Source organism: Sciurus vulgaris (assembly GCF_902686455.1).
Source record: "Sciurus vulgaris genome assembly, chromosome: 1".
In the NCBI taxonomy this organism is placed as follows: domain Eukaryota; kingdom Metazoa; phylum Chordata; class Mammalia; order Rodentia; family Sciuridae; genus Sciurus; species Sciurus vulgaris.
Window position 1 is genome coordinate 72,362,964 of NC_136461.1, and position 20,820 is coordinate 72,383,783.

At 41.2% G+C, this 20,820-nt stretch overlaps 1 protein-coding gene across 2 annotated transcripts in view; it reads right to left on the reverse strand.

Moving 5' to 3' along the window:
- The window catches only part of LPAR3 (lysophosphatidic acid receptor 3), an 84,053-nt gene extending 65,323 nt beyond the window's left edge, over positions 1 to 18,730 (reverse strand). The window contains exon 1 of one of the 2 annotated variants that reach the window (XM_079139913.1): positions 18,364 to 18,730. The gene's annotated coding sequence lies outside the window, so the exon portion shown is untranslated. Of the gene's footprint in view, positions 1 to 17,853; positions 18,328 to 18,363 lie in introns of those variants that run through there. The other variant, XM_079139914.1, reaches the window with a different exon arrangement.
- Between the last annotated feature and the right edge of the window lie 2,090 nt (positions 18,731 to 20,820).

The following is a 20,820-nucleotide window of genomic DNA, read 5'->3' on the forward strand; positions in this document are numbered from 1 at the left end:
TAATAAATGTATCATATGAATGTAAGATTTAATCACAGGGGATACTGTGTGTAGGTGGAGGGTAGATGACTGCTCAATTTTCCTGCAAATATAAAACTGTTCTGTAAGCAAGTATTTAAAATTTTTGAAGGAGGAGGGAGGATTATATTATTATACTACACTAATTTCAAAATAAATAATATTCCTGTTTCATAAGCAGTTACTTTACAGAGGAGTAGCAACTGGTTGCAGATTAAACTGAAACAGACATTGTTCATAATAGAGTATTAGGAGCCACTGATAATTTTGGACAAAGCTGATTTGTTTACTTTACTTTAGCAGTGCTTGCTAAAGGTAGGGCCCTTACAAATCTGCTTCCTTATTATATTACAATTTCTCTTGAGAAAGTTAAACTTTGCTAAAGTTTGATTGTTCCATTTCTAAAGAACCAACCTTAAACTCAGGCACCTAAAAACCACTCTGATTCAGAGTCTCTGTCCTTCATATAATAGCAACAATGTCTCCACGATATCTACACCCCAAGGGAAGGTCCCCACCGGTGTGCTTGGGAAACACCTAATACAAATGAGAAACTCAAGGGCCTCAAGTCAGTGTCCACTCAGAGGTGGGGACATGCAGGGGGAATCTGCGGCCCAAGTTTAGCAGAATAAACAGGTTATTGTGCCAGAGCACATTTATGAGATTTTAGTCAGCAAAAACAGACAACCCGGGACATGTCAGCTGTCACACCTACTGCCCTCTCTCTCCATCAAGTGGGTGGATTTATAGTAGGTCATATACATGTGGCTCCTTCCCTAGGACTTGTTTAATAAACAACTATAACCCAAGGTATTGTTTCCCATGTGTTCCTGGTGACTGAAGCCTGTCTTAAGCCTCTTGATTAAACAGGAAGACAGGCATGGAAACATACAGAACTAAATAAAAGAAGTGACACATAGATTTGATGTGAACAGTAAATTCCCTTAGTTTATCTGAGCATAATACAATCTTTGTGTTTATCTATTATGAAATTTTAATCTTTAACTCATTCAGCTAGAAAGATGAGGTATATTTTGTCTGTTGACCCTCATAAAAGTAAAGATATTAATCAAAATGTTTAAATTTAATAATATTTACATGTAACTCCACATGTTCTATGATGCAGCAAGCCATCCTTAGACCATTATGTAATCACAGTTCAGTAGCTTAACTAGTGGAAGGAGTCAAGAATGTCAAAATTCAGTGGGGGAACAGTCATAACTGAAATAGATAAACTTGCCCAAAGAACTTTTGTTATCTGTAAAATGTATTTGGAAAATTTCTAAGTGCTCGCTTATACCGAGTGACTTTATACTATAAAACTGACAACAGACAAACTTGTGGCCTGAGCTGTCCTAACCCAGCCACAATATTGAGCTCCCTTGGGCTCTGCCTTGCGTGACCCGCCTCCAGTCTTGAGAAGGATGTGCAGGAGTCTCTTGCTCTACAAATAATCTCCCACAGTGACCAGCAAAAGGCCAACAGTGACCTGCAGTGACTCTGTGCTTCTGGAGATCCTCCCTCCAGCTGAATCCTCAAATTCTACGCAGAAAGGAAAACAAAATTTTAAAAGCATGGTGGCTGCAGTGGAAAACAGTTCTTCTAATCAAACTTCAGAGGTCCTAAAGGATAACACTTTATTTATTATGAACTGCTAATCAAGTAAGTCAGAAGTTCTGTAAGAGTGCTATGCTTGGGCCAGGAAGCAGAAGTTTTCATCATGGAAGTGGGAGGCTCAAACCCTCCTCGTGTGTTCTGCCTCCCTCTCCCACCTGCCTGTCTGATAGTGAAAGCAGCCAGGTTATGTATGTGAACATAAAAGGCATCTGAATGCTATGCCTGATCATGTCAGTCCCCTACCTACCCATCTCTGGTTACTCTGATCCTACAGGGCTGGTCCTTACAGGCCTCATCAACCAGCTTCCTCACTTTCCAGCTTCTGCAGATGACAGGACCCACAAGAGATGCTAAGGAAGGAGGAGACTGAGGTGGGGATGCTGCCTTTGCCTGCTCCCTCTCTTCCAGGTGGCTGTGAGTTGCTGGGTTAGCTACCATCAGACAGCCCCCTCCCCTCCCCTCATCTAATTTAGCTCTTTCACCTGCTCCTTCCCATTGGAATACAGATATGTATAGGGAAGATCAGAGCGATCCCCAACTTTGGGTCCTTTGTAATCTGGAACTTTTGTACATGTATAAATTGAGTTTCCTAAAGCAGCTTTGTATTTATTATATTCAGGTTCTCTTTCAGTCACTGGCGGGGGATGGGGCAGGATCCCCAGATACAGTACTGAATAAGCATTTTTTCCTGTTTTTCCATCTTTCCCACCAGACTCTGAGCTTCTTAGGGCAAGAACGTTCGTGTTTGTGCAGTTAACGCTCAGTGTAGCGGCTGTGGTAGGTGCTAGTCGGTTGCTGGGTCTCAGTTGTTGGAAGCAGAGGAGATGAAAACCAGATCTGTCATGCTGAACCATCATGAGGTGATACAGAAGTAGGAAAAGAAGCATAGGCTATTCTTTTTTAAAAATTGGCTGAGAAATTCTTGATGCCTCTCTTACAGCATTCCACATCCTTTACTAAATATTTATCTGCCTTAACCGCACTTCCAAATTTATTGGAAGCAGAGCTCTTATCCTTCGGTCTCCATGTTTTGAAGCATAAACACAGAATCTGGCTTGTAATAGGCACATGTTTTTAAAAATATGTTCAATCTGATTCAGTGGTTTCCCAAATTCAGATTCCAGTCCTCCTTTTATCTCCCTGTGGAACTGACCATGGTTATGCTCGTCCCCATCTCAGTCTCTGTGACTCCACTGACCTAGTTCTTCTCTTACGGTGTCCCCATCGATCTCCTGTTCTTCCACTGACCATAAAGTAGAGACACTCTTAGACTCAGTTCTCAGTCCTCTCTTCTTTTTCCTTTACATTCTTCCCACCAAAAAGATTATTACTTAAATTATTTCCTCTATGTGGATGACCCCAAATAATCACCTCCAGCCATGACACCTCTCACACCCTCTCTGATCGACAGTCCATCTGCATGTCAGGTGCCTTGAAGAAAACTGAGAGGTCCTTGTGGGCAGCATGCATTCTGTCTGGAACTCTCGATCTCGCCCAGCTCAGTGGATGGATAATGGGGCCACATCACCAAAGAAGTTTCAGCTGTAAAGGCTAAAACGATGGTGACTTCAGGTCCCCCTAGTTGTTTATAGGACAGTATTAGCAAGTTGGCAGGGTGGTTTAGAATGGGAAACCTCTGTCTAACCACACTGGCTAGGATTATTTCCCCCCTCCCTCTCTGGTGTCTTACTGGGATTCAGGGTAGACTACTGCAGCCACTGTCCTTGGTGTCTCTTTGGATCCTGACTCTTACAGTAATCCCTGCCTTTGGATCTGCACTCTGGTTATATCTTTGTGGAATCTAACTCTGTTCCCAGCCTGAGTAATTTGGTTTCCAGACTTCCCTTGAGAATGGGCCTAAGCTGCTTCTGATATGATTTCCCATTGTCAGCCTCACCACACAATTGGTATTTGACTGTCAGGCTGCGTTAAAGGGCTAGCAGGACCCCAGGCTCCTTTCCTAGAAAGTCCTGTTCTGCATGGAGTGACACTGAACTCACAGTCAGTCTTTTAACATATTTGCCCATAATTGTATTTTGTCCTGTGACTTCTCTTGCAATTATTTCTTTGTATTATTTTTTAGCCTTATATTTTGCAGCCCAGACTGCTAAATCATGTTTCCCTTTTCTTAAAGAATAACATGCTTGTTCAATGTTTACAGTAGCTCAACTCACAATAGTTAAACTATGGAACCAACGTAGGTACCCTTCAACAGATGAATGGTTTAAGAAAATGTGGTGTGTGTGTGTGTGTGTGTGTGTGTGTGTGTGTGTGTGTATAAATGGAATATTACTCAGCTTTAAAGAAGAATGAAATTATGGCATTTGCTGGTAAATGAATGGAGTTGGAGAATATCATGCTAAGTGAAATAAGCCAAACCCAAAAACCAGAGGCTGAATGTTTTCTCTGATGTGCGAATACTAATTCACAATGGTTGCAGGGCCTAGGGAAGGAGAATAGTTACTTTTTATTAGGTAGAGGGGGGTAAAGGGAGGGGAAGAGGTATGGGAATGGGTAGGATAGTAGAGTGAAACAAACATTTCACCTCATGTACATATACGACTGCATGACCTATGTGATCCTACATTATGTACAATCAGAAAAATAAGAAATTACCCTCCATTTATGTATGATTCATCAAAATGTATAAATGCATTCTACTGTCATGTACAACTATTAGAACAAATTTTCAAAAATTAAAAAAGAAAGAGTAACACACTTGTACTGGGCACCTGGATGTCCCGCGGAACATTCTATTTCCCAGCTTCCTGGCAGCTGAGGTAGCAGTGCGAGTAAGCACTTGCCAGCACATCATGAGCATAAATGAAACATGCTATGCCAGGTCAGCTCTAAATCAAGTGTGCACCCCTCCACGCTCTTTTCCCCTCCTGCAGGTGGGAACACAGACAGGCCTGCCATTCTGGCATTGAGCATCCAGACAGGGCAAAGCCCTCAGGCAGCACAAATCAAAGTAGTTCACGGACTAGTTTCCCCTTATGAGGAAATCAATTCAAAAAATTGAGAGTAAACAATTAGACATGTTTACAGCAATTTGACACTGCTGTGAGACACAAATGCACAATTAGTGGATTTTTCTCTGAAAAACCAAAGTTATTGGTCTTTGGCAGAAATTACAAAATGATTTATTAGAAATAAGGAAAACCTGTCTTTAGCCAGAAAGCATTTGAGTCCTAGCAGGGTCCTAGTGCACAGCAGAGAAAGGAGATGAAGGGAACCCTCTGGCCTACACACTCACTGCTGGACACTTGATGTGACAGAAAAGTAAACTTCTGTTTTCTTCAAGTCAGTCTTTGGGGCCTCTTTGCCTCAGAAGACCGTGACTCTACATGAAGGAAAGAACCAGAATATGAGCAAGTGTTGGCTGCTCCTTGTAGCATTTAGCAAGTTATTGCCAGAAAGAGATGAGCTCAGGCAAGAATTTGTCTATACATTTGTAAGCAAAGTTGGAAAGGAATGGACAGAGTCCAGAAACTAAGAGTCCTGGAGGGTCTGGAAAAATACCTGCTTCTATAACCCCAAAGAGCAGAAAACGGCAACACCACTCACCAGCCTTTCCCAAAGGTCTCTCAATTGGATTCTGTAGTGGGACAAAGGAAGAAAGCCATCCATGTTTCAAAGGATGTCAAAGTACCTATTAAATAGAGGAAGGGCGAGATGGGCCAAGCCCCAAAGCTGGGAAACAAGCAAGTTTAAAGAATTGTATCGGGGGACTTGCGAGATAGCTCAGTCGTTAGAGTGCTTGACTTGCAAGCATGAGGCCCTGGGTTTGATCCCCAGCACCACCAAAAAAAAAAAAAAAGAATTGTATCAGACCGGAATTTGAAGATGAGGTGAGTGGCACATGGTACTGGCTAGAAACAGAACAGAAGCCTGTGGAGTTTTTAAGGAACTGTATTTCCAGGGAGGTCACAGCTTGGCCTGGAAAGGCCCATGTTCATCCTCTACAAGGAGTACATGCTTCTGATATTCACTTCTGATTTGACAACAGAGGGTGAAGGACAAGGACACTTCCCAACAGAGAAAGTCAGAGTCTGGAGCTCTGGGAGGCCTGACCCAAAGAGCGGGAGCAGGGGCCAGCCACAGAACTTACTCCATTGCCAGAGCAGGGAGGTCTTTATAATTCCTGCCCAGCAGGCTGCATCATTTGTAGGCAACTGTGACAGTTATATGACTCCCATTCCTCTAAATGGAAGATTTTCTTGTGGTTTTCTTATTTCTGTTCCTTCATGATATAGTAGGTACTGATCAGTCAGAACAAAGAAAAAAAAAAAGATTTTAGCATTTGTATTTAAAACAGAGGTTAGAGAAGAGAGAGCCACACCTGTGGAGTTCTGGAGTAGCTTACAACCTTCAGGGAAAGCACAGCAGGCTGTGACGCAGAGTGGGGCAGGATGGTGAGGGAACATCAGCTGGACCTGGGTCTGATGTAGGCCCATCACTTGCAGCAGTGGCTTTAACTTGCACCCCATCTACCTGGCCAGGACCTTTTCCTTCTTCTCTGAAAATGGTGTCATCACTATAGCAACTGTACAGGCTGTGGAAAGGGTTAATGAAAGAAATCCTTCTAGCCCAGAGCACAGACAGTACTCAGTGGGTGGCATACAGTACTTCCTAAGGTGAGATGACTCAAAATTTCTAAAAATTCAATGATATACAACTGGCATTCTGAGAGTTTAACTGTTCATGCTCTAATGAGGAATGGTAATAAAGTCATCCTATAAACTACCCTAAAATAACAACAGTCCAGGAAAGTCCTTCTCTTGCCTCAGTATAGACTTAATGCCACTGTGATCAACCTTCAGAGCTGCCACTCAAAACCCAGCAGGGAGACAGGAGTCGAAAGAACAAGAGGAGGGAGAAGAAGGCAGAACATCGTGGTAGAAGAACACAGGATTTGGATTCAAGTTTTAAATACTAGTAGAGAAGCAGGTAGTTGAGAGGTTAAAAGCAGGACCCCCATAACATACATGCTCAATGTTGAAAAACAGAGAGCCTTCCTCTAGAATCAGGAATGAGCCAAGGATGTCCATTGTCTTCACTTTCATTAAACATCCTAGCCAGATTAATTAGTAAGAGAAAGAAAGAAATGGTATACAGATTGGAAAATAAGAAGTAAAATTATCTCCATTACAGATGATATGTTCTAGAATGTAGAAAACACTACAGACTTAAAAACCAAACAACAGTAACAATGAAACTCTCTTAGAATTAATAAATTAATTCAGTAATGTTGTAAGATGCATACAAAAATCAATTGCATTTCTACACACTAATAATGAACAATTCAAAACTGAAATTTAAAAAGCAATGACATTTAAAATAGCATCAAAAAGAAAAAAAAAAAAAAAAAAACATTGAGGAATAAACTTGACCAAGGAGAAGACAGACTTATATGCTGAAAACTATGAAACAGAGATAAAAGAAATTAAGAAAGACATAAATAAGTGGAAAGCCATCTCATGTTCATGGACCAGAAAGCTTAATATTGTTATAATGTTCCACAGTACCCAAAGAGATCTACAGATTTAATGGAATCCCCCAAAAAATCTTCATGGCATCTTTTGTAGAAATAGAAAAAAAAAAAAAATAATATGGAATCACACAGGACCCAGAATAGCCAAAAAAAAAGCCTTGAGAAAGAAGAAAGTTAAGGCCTCACATTTCCCAATTTCAAACCATTTTACAAAACGACAGTAATTAAAATAGTATGGTAGTGGCATAAATTCAAGTGTATAGAGCAATGGAATATTGTGGATATCCTAGTAATAAACTGAGGCATATCCAATCATGTGATCTTCAACAATAATACAACAATACCAAGAACACACAATGCAGGAAAGGGAGTCTCTTCAACAAATGGTGTTGGGAAAACTGGACATATGCATGCAAACGGGCATGTCCTCTGGAGCTAGCCAGACTGAGTATGAATCCCTGCTAATCAGAAAGTTAGTTAACCTCTCTGTGCCTTTACTTTCTCTTCTACAAAATGGGGATAATAAGAATATTTTCTTACTAAGACTATTGAGAGATTTAAATAAGGTACTTAGAACAACCTCTGACACTTGGTGCTAATTTAATTACTGTTATTACCAGTAGGGCCTGGATAAAGTTACTCAACCTCTTTGCACCTCAGTTTCTTTTGCTATAAAAAGAACACAAGATCTAACTTAGGCTATTGGGGTGAAGTGAATGGCATGGCAAGTATACAGCCCCAGTTCCCTCCTGAGTCTAGAGCAGTCAGAATGCCAAGTGAGCTCCAGGGTGAGCCTGCTCCCAAGAGGTGGGGAGAGTGAGTACCAACAGAGAAAAATGGGGAGGAGAGACCAAAGAGGAATCTTCTCCCTCAGAGGGCGTTGGTCACCAGAAAGACAACCTCTCTTCTTCCCCCTGTTCAGAGGCTTAGCTGGTATTTTTTTCGTCACCTTTGAAAACATATAGTCCCAGATGAATATGCACAGTAAAGAGGGAAACAGCAGGCCCTACAACCTGAAGTTTAACGTTCTAACTACAGATGGTTCCCAACTTGAAATGGTTCAACTTGATTTTTTGACTTTACAATGGTGTGGAAGTGATACACATTCAGGGCAAACTGTAACTTGAATTTTGGGTCTTGAGCTTTCCCCAGGCTAGCAGTTTGTAGGAGTATACTCTCTCAATGCTGGGCAGGGGCAGTGAGCTACAGACCTCTGCCTGCCATGTAATCGCACGGGAAGCAATGAATACTCTACAGCATGCTGTACTGCTAAGCCAGGATGCTCAGGAGGTTAGGTGTCCTATATGCATTTTCAACTAGGACACTTTATACTTATGATGGGTCTATTAAGATACATGTACCCCATTTGTGTACAATAAATCAAAATGCAGTCTGTAAAAAATCAATCAATCAATAAATAATTTTTTAAAGAAAGATACAAGCCCATTGTAAGACGAGGAGTATCTGTACATGGCCATGGCTCCTCTAGACCACTCCATTGGGATGTTAAAGTAACCAGTCAAGATGCATTCACCAAATAGCTTGCGGAGTGAGTTCACATCTCTCTCCCCATCTGATCCCCAGTGAGATGAGCAGTGTAGCCTGCACAATGAATAAAACCATCACTGGGAGATCAGTTCATTCTGATCTGCTCTCCTCTTTCTGGCCCAGGGCTCTTTTCCCCACACTGACCACTGGAAACTCCTTTTGGAAGCCAATTCTCTGCTTCCACAAGAAATGAAATATGCAGATTTATTCTCCAAATAACAATAATTGTCTTCTGCAAACATACTTTGATTCTAGAAGAAATGTAATCCAATTGTGTTTGTAATTCAATTTCTTGAAGAAATTTAATCCATTTATTAAATGTTGATAGAAATTTATAAGCACATCTCTCCTTAGAATTTTTTTTTTTTTTTTTTTTTGCAGTGCTGGGGATTGAACCCAGGACCTCGTGCTTGCGAGGCAGGCACTCTACCAACTGAGCTATATCCCCAGCCCTCTCCTTAGAGTTTTTGATAAAAGTTTATGGGGAAAGGTCCATCTAATTAAATGAAAATGTCAAAATAATACTCTAAATATCTAAATACATGATAGAAAATAGCAATGCTTAGTCACTCAGCCAGTTTCAGAGAAAGCTTTGAAGAGAAGTAACCTAGTCCACATCTAGCACAATGAACTATATAACTTTCTTTACGTGTTTTCTAAAGCAGTTTACTTTTCCATCAACAAAACAGAGGTTACCATTTGAACAAGGTTATAACCTTCAATTATTTGACTATAAGAAATAGGGCAAAAATAAAATGAGAAAGGTAATAATCCATGGAAATTTAGCTTTTCTGGCATTCCTTTTCATTTTCCTCTGTTGGATGTCCCTGGAACTTATATATGTGCAGGATTGTATGCATGTAATGGACAAGTTCCACAGTGGATTCTACCCAATCAGTGATTCTTCTCATCCTCGTTAACATTTGCTCATCGTTCATGATAAGCAAGACAAAGATGGAGATTGCATAGACATTTACAAGGATATAAAATGTCCTCAGGAAGCTCATAATCTAGAGCAGTGGGTTCCCAGCCAAGGTTAAGCCTCTCCTCTTCCCAAGGATACCTCCCAAGGATCCAGAGACCTCGACACTGTTCACAACTGGGGGTGCTCCTGGTGGTAGAGGCCAAAGATGCTGCTCCACATGCACAGTACAGTCCTCCACACAAAGAATTATCAGTCCAAAATGTCCATAGGGCCAAGGTTGAGGTATCAAGATTTAGAGAATGATATAAGACAGAAGAGTATAACACAGGGATAAGTGTGGTAAGAACTGATATAAAGATAAAAGCAAAGTGCTATCTGATTAACAACATTCAAACAGGTGAATAATACTCAAGGATGTGGTGCAAATGACACCTTTATAACATGTTGGTGGGAATGTAAACTGACAACTTTTTGGGAGGGCAATTTAGCAATGTATATTAACAGATTTTTAAATAGTATGTACATACTATTCCTATCTTGGCCTTCCTTCCATTCCCATCTGTAATGGTTAATTTGAATTGTCAACTTGACTGTATAAGGAGATGCTGATGATTAAGAGGCTTCTGGGAGTGTCAGTGAGGGTGAGTCTAGGAATGATTGGAATGTGGGATAGTGAACTGAAGTGGAGACCCTCCCTAAGCATGGGCAGCACTGCCCAGTAAGAGGGTGGCTTGGATGGAATAAAAGTTGGAAGAACAAGGAAGCAGATGCAGATGCAAGCTCCACTCTTCTTGAATGGGTTCTTGATTGCTGCTTTGATCCTCTGAGGATATCAGACTCTCGCTTCTCCTCTCTTCCAAAGCAAACTCTGCCAGTGATTCTCCATATAGTTTCCAGAAGCCTTGGTCTTGGAAGAGGGTAGCACTGTTGATCTTTCTTGTTCTGGGGCTTCTGCATCTTGGACTGTGCAGTTGCTGGCTCTTCCAGCTCTCCAGCAGCTGACGGCCATTGTGAACTATGCAGCTTCTGGTTCTGTAAACCAATCTAACAAATCCCCTTTCTACAATCATACTTCCTGTTGATTCTGTTCCTCTAGAGAACCCTGACTAATACACAATCTTCTCTCTTCCTTTCTCATCTCCTTTCCTCCCTCCCTTGAACAGAGCAGTCAGCTTGTGGCTGAGACTGCAATATGATGAAAGGGACTGTGGGCAGGTACACAGAGGCACAGGTTACATCTGGGAGCCACACAGGGCAGTGAGCTGGAGGGACCAGATGATGAAGCTGCACAGAGATGCAGACTAGCAGGCCTGGAAGCCAAGGACAAGAGACAATGGTAAAAAAAGAAAAGACACAGAGAAGGCAGGATGTCCTTCATGTCTGGGAGACTGTTTATCCTGAGTAAACAAGTAAAAATATTTAAGACAATGGGAGTCAACTTTCTAACTGCCAGAGAAGATATGTACAGACATGCAAAGAGGGAAGAATAAAAATGTCCCTGGGCATTGAATTGAAATTGGAAGCATTCATGTAATTTTATAATGCATGGCTTAATACAGAAAAATTCGTGTGTGTGTGTGTGTGTGCTGTGTATTTCTTAGCTCTGTCCTCTGAGAGACCTAAAAGCAATAACACCCACATACATTGGGCATCTCAACCTTTCATATCTTGGTGTCCTCATTCTATTCTCAGGTTCTAAGCCAGCTCTCTAGACTTATTCATCCCACCTAGCTGCGACTTTGCACCCTTTGATCTGCATCTTCACATTTTCCCTCATCCTCTCCCGAGCAGTGTATGACCGGAGGACCATTGTTCATAATTTTTCACTGGATACTGGTAATTTGCCATGAAAGTAGATTTTAGATACTCTTACCACAAAAACAAAAAACAAACAACAAAAACCCAGCTAACTGTATGAGATGATGGGTATGTTCATTTGCTCAATTGTAGTAATGATACCACTATGTAAGTTATACATACTTTGATATACTAAGGTTAGCATATCAAAATATTATACTGTACTTCTTAAATATATAAAATTCAAAAAGGAAAAAAAATACCATTCTGTACTAAATGGAGGAATCAGTAGGTCAGAGAAAGTACAAGATGAACTTGGGTCATCTGTGTGGTGCCATAAAATAAAGAAATGTTTAATAAATGATAAGCATATGTCAATAGGAAACAGGAGCCAGCTTTATAGGGTTTCCACTGGCCAAACTGAGGACAATTTCAGCATCAAAATAAATAACAAAAGGAAAAGATTTCAACTTAATGAATACAAAAGGAACCAATGTTTCTTAATATAAGCACATGAGAATTAAAACCTTATATTCCATGTATGTATAATACCGCAAAATACACTCTGTTGTCATGTATATCTAAAAAGAACAAATAAAAAAATGAGAAAATAAGTTCTTCCTTACAGTAGAATTCCAATATATGTTGAAGGAGGAATGGAAATAATCATGCTTCAACAATCTTCAGAGGTAGCTGATTTTGGCAAAAGTCATCAATGAAGGCTAAGTCTGTAGGTGGAGGTTTAATGAAGAATAGGACATTAACATAATCTTAGAATACGTCCCGACAACTACCAATAAATTTCAAAGGAAAAATGGTAGATTTAAGGTGGGAAGATACAGTAGACACCAACGTAAGGAGGTGACTGAGGTCAATACTGCAGTGGTAGGATGGGTGGGTACCATGTTGTGAGGAGCCGAGAAGAGCAGTTTCACTTCTGTAGTACCCTGCTAATACTGTGGGGTCCAGTTCCAAGGAGACACCCGGCAGATGCAGGTAAGAGTCATTCTACAGGGTGTAAGACCTGTCCTCTTCCTGGACAACTGCAAGGACTTTAGGAACAGAGAATGTCTGAAGAACCACTCCAGAAGACATGTGACAACTAGATGCAACATGAAACCTGGATCAGATGGGGACAGTGTTCAACTGGGGGACAACTGATGAAATAGGCATTGCATTGGCACTCTGGATAGTGTGCCAAAGAAAGTTTTGGACCAATGCCCATTTCCTGATTTGGTGGTTTGTGTGCTGGTAACATAGAAAGAAAGTGTTTGCTTTAGGGGAAAAAAAATGCTGGAATGTCCAAGGGTAGTGGAGAATAATAATTATACTTACTTCCAAAATATTCAGAATAAAGACTAATTATCACATATATATGTGAATATATACAATGTATATTTTATATTAAAATTACATATATAAAGACAGAGTCAGAGATAGAGATTTTTATCCTAATACCATGGGAACACAGAAAAAGATAATACAGTTGTACCTTTGGGAAACTGTTTTTTGAGATCCCTATGGATTTTACCAAAATTCATTATTCTCAAATGGCATAGTATTTGTATATAACCTTACACATATCTTCCTGGATAGTTTAAATCATTTCTAGATTACTTATGATAACTACTATAATGTAAACACTATATAAATAGTTACAATGTATTGCTTAGGGAATAATTAAAAGGAGGAAAGTCTGTATATGTTCAGATGGAGTTTTTTCCCCAAATATTTTTATTAAATCTGCAAACATGGAATGCATGAATTCATAGGGGTAAGTGTACTTATTTTCTTTTTGTCAGATCCATATGTTAATTTTTGTCCAGAGCAAGAACCCTAGTCAAGGAACTGATATTATTTTGTCTCATCCATAGATATGGAACACCTATAACAACTTAAACAACAAATATACCACTTAAGGTAATTTCAAAATAATTATTATGTTTTTAGAAGTCTATTCTTTTGAGAAAAGTAATAGAGCATTTGAAAATATTTTTAAACTCATTGTGAAAATGACATAAACTTTGATGTGAACATTATTTCTACTTAAGTTTTAATGGAACAAAATATTACATAACATATGTAACATAAGAAATGCATCATGAAAGTATTTCTAGAAATAGATTGTCCTTTGAGAAATGCACTGTATTTAAAATTATCAGATACTATATTATTCTGGTGCCCTATTTATAGGACAATCTGTATTTTTGTCTTTAATGATAATACCACGACTATGTAAGCTCTAGATTATGACCCCAATCTATTTTAATGCCCCTGTATCAACTGCATTGAAATATTCATGGAATTGAAAACTTGGGAGTTAGTGGGTAAAAGATCAAGCAAGACAGGAGGTAAATGATTCCTTGATGTTCTCCCAATAGACTTTTCAATAATGAGTCACTGCCAATAGGCTGTGAGTCTTGAATTTGGGTTTCTAGCCCTCCTTGGGTAGTGCATGTCTCTGCATGTACCCACTGCCCACCTCTGACTAACATGGTGCAAAAAATGTCTGTGGGAAACCCCAGAATTTCCATAAAGCATGGGGATTATAGTAACCTGAGAGTTTTAGTCAGCTTTTTTTGCTGCTATGACCAAAAGACCTGACAAGAATAATTTTGGAGGAGGAAAAGTTATTTGGTGCTCACAGTTTCAGAGTGCTCAGTCCACACAGATGGCCAACTCCACTGCTCTGGGCCCAAAGTGAGGCAAAACATCATGGCAGAAGATTGTGGCAGAGAAAAGCAGCTCAGAACATGACAATTAGGAAGCAGACTGTTAATTCCCCTCACCAGGGACAAAATACAAACCCAAAGGCATGCCTCCAGTGACCCACCTCCTCCAACCACACACTACCTGCCTAGTTACCTTCCAGTTAATCCGTTCAAGTGGATCAATGTACTGATTAGATTGAGGGTCTTACAGCCCTATCATTTCACCTCTAAACTTTCTGGTAGTGTCTCACATATGAGCTTTTGGGGGACACCACATATCTAAACTGTAACACCTGGTTTAAAGATAAGAGAGATAAGGGCTTGTTTAAAGTTTCATTTACAAAGCAAGTACACCACTTTTATTTAGACTTCATATTTGCTTGAAAGTCCTTTAGTTAAACTGTCTTGTGTACTTATAGGGGGGTTAATATGCCCTCCAACAACACCTTGCCACCTGCTGAGCCCTTCCTTAATAACACCACCAATCTGCACATGGCTAAGTCAAGGACAGGGCTAGTAGAACCTCCAGTCTATATTCCAGGGAGCAACAAAGACTTAGGACTAGCTGTTGAGTAATTAAACAGCTAGCTAACATTTTTAGGAAGGGGTAGGGCAAACTATATAGGTGGGTTGCTTTCCAGAGCAATATGCTGTCTGGTATATGAATAATTCACATCTGAGGGGGGAGACAAGGTTACAGGGAGTGGGGCAGTATCAGGGATCATGTGCAAGGGAGGCATTCAAGGACATCGTCTGGACAGGAGGTTAGGGGGTCAGGAGCTACAGAGGCCAGGCCAGGAAGGGAAGAGAGAAGAGGAATAGACCTAGGAGATGCTGAAGAGGTGGGGTGAGACCACCCAGGATGCTGGAAACTTTCTCTCAGTGGGTACTCTCCTGACTTGCTATTGTGTTGAGAGTAACACACATTTTACAGATTGAATGAAATAAGTAAATCATCTTGAGTCATATTATTGCTTTGCAGAGTGTACCTTGAATACTCAATTTAGCAAGAAGGCACATCAACGCCTGTGATTGCCCTTGTTACTCTCTTCCTGACTTACTGTGTCCTAGCTAGCTCTTTGATTTTGTTCACTAATAACTAAGATGAACAGACAGTATATATAATTACAAAAAAAGGAATTATGGCTTCTTTGGAATAATTCCCTGTGCATCAATCACATAGTGTTGCGTAGTCTCAGTCCTGATATTAATCTTCTTGTATTCTCCACAGAGCAGTTTCTCAACTTCTGGTTACAATTTCCCCCTTTGAAGTCTAGTATGACTTCAGAGGATAAAAGAGAGGGAAGTGGATGGACTGCAGCAGTGTCCAGTTGGCACACAAGATACCCACATGGTGATCTTGCCATCCCCAGTCAATAAGTGAGTCTGACTGGGATGCCTCACATTTGAACCTCATGCCTTTTTAATTCCACTATTTATATGGACCTTCACAGGGTGCAAAGTTCTTTCACACACATGACTTAATGGAATCTATCAGTAACCCATGCAGACACATAGAAAAGAAATTATTATCTCCATTGTATAAATGACACAATTGATCAAGGATGAAAAGTATACTGAAGGTCACAAGAGCTCACAAAAGTGGTGCTAGGATTAGAACCCAGACTCCTGTATTCCAAGTGTCTTGAGTCCATTATCTGTAAAAGCACAAACTCTCATTGCTTCTGCAGATAGCTCCCCACCTGCAACACCATCTCAGCCATCAATAGCAGGACTCAGTTCCAGAGGACTCCTACACCTACATACAAAATCCAGGATAAGGATCAACAAGGCCACAAGGAGGAAGCTCATTACTTGTAGGAGGAATGATAAAGGAAGGAGCAAAAGATCTATGGTCAGGAAAGGGGACAGCACATAAGAAAAGTTTATAAAGCATCTCTCAGTCACCCACAGCTTGGGAATCAATAGAATAATATAGATTTGCATACATGTTGACATAAATGTCAATACTTTCATGTTTAGGAGGAAAAGAGGGCAACCACCATTTTAGAAATATTTCCTGTATATCAGAGACCCTGTTAAGTGCTTTCTCTTTTAATCTTGGAAGGTAGATATAGTCTTCATTTTCATAGATGAGGAAATTAAGGCTTAGGGACGTGAATCAATGTGTCCAGGGTCAGAAAGCCCTTCTGCAATAAAGGCTAGTCTGACCATAAAGCCCTGCTCTTCTCTTTATCCCACACTAATAATGCCTTGGGCCTGTTCTCTGCCCATTTAGACGCTTACAATCAGACTTAACCACTCTGCTGGGTATAATCACAGGCCAGAAAGCATTTGAACTAATGTATACTCCAAGGAGAATGGCTAATGGGTCATTTGAGTTATAGTAATTCCCTCTCAAGTTATAGTGATTCCCCTTGCCCCAGCCCAAAGAAATAAGAGGTTGAGCTTGATTTATGGCGGATTACTGCACCTCAGCAGGAAGTTAGGAAACTTCAAGAAACAGCAGTCAGTCTTAGAGATGTGTGTTCAACTAACTTTGAGAGCATGTACTGTGGTTAATACCTGGCTACACTGTTGAGTGTGCATTTGTTCCTCTATGCCTGTGTGTTCTTGAAAAATGAGATACAAGTTAACATGTTCTATATCTCAGATTCTGGTGAACGTACACAAATAACAGTTCCCTATTTTAATGTTTTCCTTTCAGTCTTCATTTATAGAAAACACCTCCAGATCTGTTTTATCAAGCATCCTGTAAAACTGCCAGATACCTAAAATAGATCTGATCTGATATAAAGATTTATGGTTGATGAATGAATTGACCTGATTTAGAAAAGTGTCATTTGTAAATGAATCAAAGCTTCAAAGCTTTGAATTCCGAAGCCAAAAAGTAAAATAAGAAAACAAAAATGCCAAAATTATCCAATTTACTAGTAACATGGTAGTGACGATCAATACAAGTGTTATCCAGATGTTTAGATGTCCAGGTCTCTATGTGATACTAGGTCCACAGTCTCAAGGCACAAGAAAGCTCTGGAAGCTTATGAGTATCCAACCCTCACTGGCAGTTTGCTAGCCGGACTAATTTTTTTTCAGAATGGCCCCATTTGTTTAGACAAGCATGGAGCCAAAACTGTGTGTTTCTAACTGTATCACTTCTGGACGGAAAAAAAAGGCGGGGATGGGGGCGGAATTCTACTCGCTGAACACAAATCACCATACCAACCTGAATCCAATGTCTTACAGGAAACGGGGTTAGCAACTATTGACAGATAGTACCCACTAGAAAACCCAACAACTCTCCTTAAGAATACAAACTTTCATGCATTAATGAAATGTAGTACATGCATGGAATGATCACCTATGTACAAAGAAGAGATTGCCTGCCTGAGACTGATGTTAACTACATGCTCCGACTTACATAAGGAAAGTAGGAATCATGAGAAGTTGAGCGGCCTTTTACTTCTAAAGTGACATTCCAAGACCAGATAATGAGGAGGGAGAAAAGGGTTGCAGTGACAATAACAAATTATGGATAAAACATTTCGTGAAAACTACTGCTTAAAAATTGATCTGTAAATGCTTTAAAGGACTGTTTTAATGATTCCCTTAATAAGACTAAATTGTTTCCAATATTCAGTCACTTCTCAAATTACATGCCTGAGAATTTTGTAAGAGATTTTGGGTAGTTACAACTTGCTGAGGGAAAGTAATAAAGTAACATTGCTACAAAACAAAGCACTTCTGTCCACCGAGATGTGAAAGCGAGTGCTTTCACTTACCCAGCACAACTTTGAAGCGTTTCAAGTTAGTTACTTTCCAGAATCTTTAGATGCCTGCGCTCGGTTCAAGATGTTTCTCAACGGACGAACCATCCTATCGGGTGTAACTGGTAGCCAAAAATGTTATCTTCCTAGGATCCGCACAACAACCTCAGTTTCCTAAGAACCACCGACCGCAATCAGGCGGAGTTTGGAAAAGCAGCATCTATGCGGAGCGCCACCTGCGCTGCGCTCTCCGCGCCTCCGCGTCCTGCGCCTAGCCCACCCGCCCATAGCGGAGACCGACGCAACCTCTAGTTTGCCTCTCAATTGCTTTTTGCTTCTGGGGGTCGGGGGACTGGAGAGTTCTGTCCCAGGAATTTGCAGTGGACTTGGGGTCTAGACTGCAAGTCAGGTAACCCTTAAAAGTCACGGGCTGGGTCGGCGGAGGCCCCTGCGTCCGGCGTCCCCGTGGGTGCCCAGGCGGGCGGCGGCTCTGGGAACCCTCTCATTGTCCCGCGCTGCACTCACCGCTTACTCTCGCCCGCACCTCCAAGACCAAGAGCGGGGACCCCTGCGACTGCCGCATGCCCTCGGGGCCGAGAGCGACGGGGCGACCGGGCGCCTGGCTCTGACCTGGCACCGAGAAGCCGTGGAGGACGCGGGAACCCGCGGCCGATCAGCGGAGCTCTTGCTCTCCAGCAGCCGCGGCGACGAGCCCAAAGCCCGACGAAACTTTGGCTGAGCGAGGGAGGGGATGGAGGAGGCTGCCTCCCTGCTTGGACCCGCCCTGCCCCGTGAGTCCAAAAGTTCCCACGGGAGAGCGCCCTCCACCGGCAAGACCGCAACTCACACGCGGAGAGGTCCGCGCCAGCCAGGGGACAGCAACCCTTCTGCAGATGCACTTCTTCCTGAGATTTGATCCCCAGGAGGATGGCCCTAGGAGAGGAGGGAGCCCACCCGAAGGACCGCTAACACTCTACAGAGCCACACCTCAAAGACTCTCCGGATTCAAACGCAGTCCCTCTCTCTCCTTCCTCGCTAGGGAGAGATTTGTTTGAAGTGGCTGCGGGGAAAGTTCAGCCCACACCCACCACCTGTGGGAGGCAGGCTCACTGCCAGGCCCAGACCTGATGGTCTTAAAACTCGAACCCCGAAGCTACCCCAGGGTGCAGGCAACCACCAGAGGCCAAGGAAGTTGAAGTACATCTGGCTTGGGGCCTATCCTAGGCACCTTTTTATTACATCAGGAAACAAAATATATTTAAGTTTGTCGCAGGAGGCTTTTTGTCCTCCTGGGGTAAAGAGTACTGGACACATCTTTTTTTTTCAAAGCTGACATATAAAACCTTCAATAACCCACCTTTGGTAAAGAAAGATGCAAAGAAAAACAAATGTCATAAAGATTTTTTTCTGTCTGGATCCTGCAAAACAAAATCCAGGTCACCGAGATGCTCAACGATGAGTCTTTAAGTCTTGTAACCTCACAAGAAGACAAAGGTGTAAGATGAAAAGTCCTTCCTATGCGTACTTCTAAGAGCATATTTCCAGACATGTGCCTGTAGCCCTTTGCCATTCCTTCGTTGTACATTCAACACTGATATGGGGCCCTAAGAATTAGACCCTAGGAAACCACCTGTCAATCTGTCCCCTACCACCAAAGAAATTCTGCTGTCTTTGAAGACAATGTTTTATTAATGTTAGATTCCTTACCCCGTGAATCTCATCCCTTCATAGGAGTATTTTGGCTAAATTTTTATCTGCATGTGCAAATAATTGTTGCTCACCTGGGGGTTCAGAAAATTACTGCAGTATTTTGCAGATGAACTCTGTAGAGAGAGGTACAGTTTGGAAAGCTAATATCAAAGAAAGCTCATATGTTTACCCGAACAAGCAGGAATGTTGCGTGTGATAGATGAGAATAGGATCTGGGGAGTAATCCGCACAATTCAAGCAGCACAGTGCTGAAAGGCAACCTGGTGAGCCCAAAAATTCTCAACCACCAGTACTTAGCGAATGCTTGACTCAACAAATGTGTAGTGTGTTCAGTAAGTTGTAAGCTGGCCTGGGAACTGTAAACACCACTTAGAGCCTTTTGCTGGGAAAATCTGTTCCAAGTTACAAACGACTTACTAACAAAGGCACTTTGGAAACACATTATGTTGCAACTTGGGAACTTCCTGAACTTGAGCACTGCAAAGGAGAACGGGCATTAGCCAGAGGCAGGTGCAACTACCTTTAATACATGAATTTTTAAAATAACTTTTTAATATTATTTTTTAGTTGAATACAGACACAATGTCTTTATTTATTTTTATGTGGTGCTGAGGATCCAACCCAGTGCCTCATACGGTGCTAGGCATGCGCTCTACCACCAAACTACAACTCCAGGCCTAATACATGAATCTTAAAGGAAAAAAGAAAAGTAGGTCTGGGGAGCTGTGTTGCCAAAGGAGAAAGACATTGTAGCTATTATGTGGTTTTTAAATTTTTAAAATTTGTTCTATTTAGTTTTACATGACAATAGAAGGCATTAATGCATTTTGATAAATCGTATATAAATGTGGTATAATTTCTCATTTTTTTATTGTATATATTGTAGGATCACATTGCGCATACCGTCATATATGCACATGAGTTAATAATCATATATAGAGAGAAATATAGAGAGAGAAATAAATATCTCTTTCACTCTACTATTCTTCCTGCCCCCCAACCCCTTCCCCTCCCTTCGGTCTCCTCTACCTAAAGTAACTCTATTCTTCCCTAGTGCCCCTACCCCTTTATTGTGAATTAGCATCCACATATCGGAGAAAACATTCAACCTTTGACTTTTTGGGTTTGGCTTATTTCACTTAGCATAATATTCTCCAACTCCATTTACCAGCAAATGCCATTATCTCATTCTTCTTTAAAGCTGAGTAATATTCCATTGGATATACCTACCACATTTTCTTAATCCATTCATCTGTTGAAGGACACCTAGGT